The sequence below is a fragment of the Cyprinus carpio genome, unplaced genomic scaffold (assembly GCF_018340385.1).
Source record: "Cyprinus carpio isolate SPL01 unplaced genomic scaffold, ASM1834038v1 S000006627, whole genome shotgun sequence".
In the NCBI taxonomy this organism is placed as follows: domain Eukaryota; kingdom Metazoa; phylum Chordata; class Actinopteri; order Cypriniformes; family Cyprinidae; genus Cyprinus; species Cyprinus carpio.
In genome coordinates, this window is record NW_024879259.1 from 409325 (window position 1) to 415357 (window position 6033).

General features: G+C 35.9%; 1 pseudogene; it reads left to right on the plus strand.

The window, feature by feature from the left end:
- Positions 1–350: 350 nt before the first annotated feature.
- On the plus strand, positions 351–5563 carry LOC122144264 (annotated as a pseudogene).
- Positions 5564–6033: the final 470 nt, after the last annotated feature.

Consider the following 6033-nt stretch of genomic DNA (forward strand, 5'->3'; position numbering starts at 1 on the left):
GCAGTTAGGCGCAGGAGACAACAGAGACCCAATACCGCCATCTAGCGGTGATACGCATCTACTTAGACGTACATTATTAACTAAAAAGTTTACTAAAAATATATGCGTATTTTTTGAACGAAATTGGGTTTAAAATGTTCCGGAAAGGAGGACAGCAGTGAGTGATACGGTCAGCTCACGTCAACATCGAGCCCTGAATACCTTAATGTTTGAGCTACATGTGTCTTTCTGGTCATCTGTTCTGTTTCAGACTGTTTTCAGTGCGGTCTTGTGGGAGAGACAGAGCTGTTACAAGGGCTTCATGTGACCAAAACTCTGTCTCCTAATGACAGGAGGAGCTCAGAGCCATCATGAGGAAGACCGAAGCATCAGACACTGAGAAAGATAATACATGTCCAATCTGTCAAGATGAACTTTTGCCTGTAACCTATTGCAAGCAAAAGAACTTATTCAGAATTAATCTTATTTAGGAAATTAAATGGATACTCTCTAAATATATGTCTAAAATGTGTAAATATATGCAGAATTTAATGATAAATATTGTATTAAACAGCAAGTGAATGTGTTCCATAGCTGAAACATTTGAAATCAATACATTTTTAATCATAGCAATGTATTTATTATGCCTTTTCTCCATCTTTGAAATCAAATGCATCATACTCACTCACCCAAGTTTCCATTTAAACTCAAAAAGCTATTATTGATACTGAGTGACATGAAATTGGTTGCATTGTAATTATGCATCATTTTTCAGGTTCAATTGTGGAAACAACATCCACATTTCCTGCATGAAGGTATGGGCTGATCATCAGACAAAGAGGGACCCACGTGGCCTGCTTAAGTGTCCACTCTGTAGGGAGGACTTTTGTACTTTTAAGCAACTGATTGAACAGGTACATCATACCAAGAAATAGTAGGGCCCTATGATTTCCGTGATGCAGAAAACGCGTACGGAATCCAGTCATAAAAACGGAATTCATAGTTTAATGCGTAATGTCACAGAATTTGTCAAATTTTGAATGAATTAGTCAAAAGTAGGTCATTACACTTAAATCAAATCGCGATATGGACTAATATCTGTAACTATTAAGGCCACAAAAGTCTATTTAAATATGAATCCTGCATGTTCTGCTGCATCTCTGTTAATGAATGGCGCAGACACGCGGTTCCATTTACTACACATATACTGAAGCACGCATGACGTTCACGGTGATTTCAGCGTCTGCTGTCTCATTAAATGAGGACGTAAATACATGAACAACATCTCCAGAACTGCTCTGAGAGTCACTTCCTGAGCATTTGACCATTTGATTTGAGTAAAACTAGCGTCATATCACCTACATAGAACTGTAAAGGTATTCACGGCAACCCCGTCAAAATAAAAGTCAGGTTTGACTTGAAGTCTATTTTTCAGTAGAATGTACGTCTACTAAAAAATCTACTACTACTAAAATAGGGCTATATAACAACATTTTTTAAGGAATTATCACACAACATTTCTTCCATGTTTTAATTTTTATAGTAATACCCTTTTATTTGCCAAAAAAAGTTTGCTTACTTTTACTTTTCAATAATTAAAAGATAAATGAAATTTACATTTACATTTAATCATTTAGCAGACGCTTTTATCCAAAGCAACTTACAAATGAGAACAGTAGAAACAATCAGATCAACGAGAGAACAACAACGGTATACAAGTGCTATGACAAGTCTCAGTTAGACTAGTACAGGACACGTAGCCAGGTTTTTTTTTTTTTTTTTTTTTTTTTTTTTTAATATGATAGACAAGAAAAAAGAAAAAGGTAAGTACTAGTATTAGTTGGTTAAGTGCAGGCGAAAAAGATGAGTCTTTAGATATTTTTTGAAAATGAGTAACGATTGAGATCGGGAGGTCATTCCACCAGCTGGGAGCAGCAGGGGTCAAGGAAGTCGACCGGAAGTTGAAGTCGGCCGCGTGCCGCCATCTTGTAGCAGAACTTCACTTGCGTTAGCATCCCATTGACTCCCATTCATTTTTTTTTTGCGTCACTTTGACAGAGAATAACTTTACATCTGAGGCGTTTACAGACTCCATTTGTCCATTATTTATTTCTAAAGATACACGACAATGTAAGGGCTCCATTACCTTCTATGTTACATTATGGCCCCGTAGAAACATTTTTTGTAAAAATAGGCTAACGATTGCGTCATAACCACTCGACTCTCTGTCGCACAGTAGAGAATTACCGTACAGACAGGAGCAGAAGCTCGCAGGCAATCGGGGAGACGTCAAGAGATATGGCGTACTGGCGTTACATTTTACAATACTATACAAAATAATAATCAGAATACTTACTCCTCTGCTCACTCACGCCAAAGAACTCCCCGCTCAAACTCTCCGTCTCTGCAAGATTAACGATGGCAGTTTGCACGCACAGCTACTAGAAGGTTTACATCGGTCAGACAGGTTGCTGACGTCATCAAGCTTAGTTTGAGTCTGCGCGTCCGAAACGGAAGTTCTAAAAATCGCTAAAAAACGGGGCTTCACTTGTCTCAATTGAGTTCCAATGGGTCGCTGTGTCCATTTCTTTTACTGTCTATGGGGAGCAGGTCCAGGAAAAAGTCCGTGAGAATGATTTTAAACCTCTTTTGGGATGGCACCACAAGGCGTCGTTCACTTGCAGAGCGCAGACTTCTGGAGGGTGCATAAGATTGAACTTTAGGTATGTTGGCGCCGTGCCAGTGGTCGTTTTGTAGGCAAGCATCAGTACCTTGAATTTGATGCGAGCGGCTACTGGTAGCCAGTGTAACCTGAAATTAATGTTTTATGCCTTTATTTGATAACCAGAAAAAATTTGAATACACAACACATACTTGTGGATACTTTTAAAAAAAAATAAAAAAGGATTAATAAAATGTTTTATGCATTCAAATATTTAGACATGCTAAAACACAGAATCTGGTAACAATAAAAAATATGGTGAGAAAAAATAAAACATTTCATAGGGCCCTAAAATATGTAATGTTTGTTAAACTTTTATTAAATTGATGTGAAAATGTATACATTTCATAGTTTTAATTAATAAGACATGTTTTTTTGATTAATAAACTTTATTTTTACTGTTTTTAAGTAGTTGAGAAGGATTAGAGAAGAATTAAAACAGAAAGAATAAAGATTTATTAAAATTGAAAAAACTGAATTTGGAAAAAAATAAAACGGAATTTAGGAAAAAATAAAATGGATTTTATAGGGCCCTATCATAGTTAATTTTTCTTTCCTAACCTTAAACTTAAAGGGGTCCTATTATGCTCTTTTACAAAGTTTTGATTTTGTTTTGGGGGTGTACTAGAACAGGCTCTTATACTAGGTTATTCGAAAACACATTATTTTTCACATTTTTTGGGTTTTTTAGAAATGTATTTGCTCAGTCTGGCATGAACGGCTCGAATAGTTCCTGTATCAAATGAAGGCCCGCCTTCTGGAATACGAAATGTGCTGTGATTAGTTAGCTTGGCAAGTGTGTGTTGTGATTGGCAGCACTCGGCACCTGGCCGGTAAATGCCACGCCCCTAACCATAACCGCCTGCGAGCTTCAGTGTAAATATTGCGTCAAAATCAAATCAATTTGAGCATGATTTTAACCCGGATGATTGTAACCACTCTAAGCTCGTCTGCCTTGGGAAAGCTAGCGTGTCTCCAACATAGTAATAACACTTGTTGCCTTCTCAAGTGCAGCTCAACCAGGTCTCATCCCATTGTCGTCGGATATTTGTGATATCACAAATCCTGGAAAATATGTCCTGTTGTCCCAACGAGTCTTTCATTGTAGTTTTTTGAAAAGGGATTTCTGTTAAATAAAATATCTCCTTTTGAAGTGGACTTTAAGCTTTGTAACTTTGCAAATCTTTTTTTTAAACAGCAACATTACAGAGTAACTAAAGTTGAAAAAGTGAAAAAGCATAATAGGACCCCTTTAAATCATCTCGGGTTTAAATGTGTTATCTTTGACAGGTGAAAAATTCAGGTGAACTGTCTGGACGAACATCTGGGTGTTATGTGCAACAGCTGCAGGGTTTGTCCAATCATTGGCAAATGTTTCAAGTAGGCATCTATTACACATGGCAGACATATACTATTGTTCAGAAGTTTGGGGCTGCTAAGATTTTTTTTAATGTTTTTTTTTGATCACCAAGGCTGCATCTAGTTGATCGAAAATACAGTAAAAGCAGTTGTATTGTGGAATTGTGGAATATTATTGCAATTTTAAATGATTTTCTACTTAATATATTTAAAAATGAAATTTATTTCTGTCATGACAAAGCTGAATTTACAGTAGCCAGTACTCCAGTGTTACAGGATCCTTCAGAAATCACTGCAATATGCTGATTTTTTTTATTATCATATAATTATCAAAGTTGAAAACAGTTAAAAAATATTATTATTACTTATTAGTCCTATGAAAACAGTGATGTATTTTTACAAAATTCTTTGATGAATAGAATGTTCAGAAGAACAGAATTTATTTTAAATAGAATTTTGTATTTGTAACAAATTTGTAACTGTGTAAATCTCTTTGTTTATGTCAGTTTAATGCATCTTTGCTGAATAAAAGTATTAGTATTGATAAAACTTTTCAAAGTATTAATTTCTTTAATAGAAAAACTCTGCTGAGCCCAAATGTTTAAACGGTAATCCTTATATTGAGGGAGGTCGTGGCCTAATGGTTAGAGAGTTTGACTCCTAACCCTAAGGTTGTGGATTCGAGTCTCAGGCTGGCAATACCACGACTGAGGTGCCCTTGAACAAGGCACCGAACCCCCATCTGCTCCACTAGCGCCGCAGCATAAATGGCTGCCCCACTTCTCCGGTTTGTGTGTTCACGGTGTGTGTGTGTGTGTTCACTGCTGTGTATGTGCACTTTGGATGGGTTTAATGCAGAGCATGAATTCTGAGTATGGGTCACCATACTTGGCTGTATGTCATGTCACTTTCACTTTCATATTCTGATTCTAACTAATGTTGGATTTGGAGGGTCATATTCTATGTCTTAAATCTGGTGTTCACAGATGCACAGACTGCAGTTATTTCCATCTGTGAGAGGACTGGTTTTAGGAGAACAGTCCATCCACAACATTGCTTCATGGTTCGAATGGTGAGTTTTTTAAGATTCACATGTAAGCAGGACACATGCTATTCATAACTGCAGAATGTAGTTATTTCTAGCATAAATTGTGGCACTATCAAATGATATAATGAACATTATTATTTTAATGTTTAGATGGATGTTTAGGTTGTTACATTGATTAATGTATAATAATGCATTATAGAATTACTGATAGAATTTAGAGGTTAATAAAATTTAATTTTTTTACTTTTCTAATTGTGCAGAAAAGAGGTCAGCCATGGAAGACAGCAGAACCTCACGCCTCTGAGGACTAGGGTTGGGAATCGTTAGAAATTTTCCGGTTCTGGTTCTGCCTGTTCCGGTTCCGATTCCAGTTCCAGTTCCAGTTCCATTAAAATCATTAAACAACTATTAAAAAAATAGTGGTAAGGAAAAATGCACAATACTCAACTACTCAATGCTCAATACTGTTTATTACTTACTGTCAACTAAATTTAAAGGTTGTAATTCAACATATGTATTACAGTATACTAATTTTCCGATTCCATTTAAATGAACTATTATTATGTTTTTTACTATTTTACCTTCATTGAATGCAGTGTTGCAGGAAGGTAGTAAGTAATGTTGAGTAATGCTAGTCCATCAATCAGCATGTGCTTCAAAGTTGATGTTTTTTACACTATCAATAACATTTTGCTTTTCAAGCAAGATAAAGCTGGTTGGCCAAATAGTCCCTTGAGGGCTAAGACACTTGTTCATTTCCCTAAATTAATGAAATATAAACTGTTATTCTTATAACCATGTATACCCACACTCCATAAAGCCCCTGTTTTACAAATAATAATGCAGACAGGAGATGGTGTGATGCAATGAGTGGTTTTCACATTTTTTAAATATTTAAAATGAATGAAAATAAATATTTTCTATC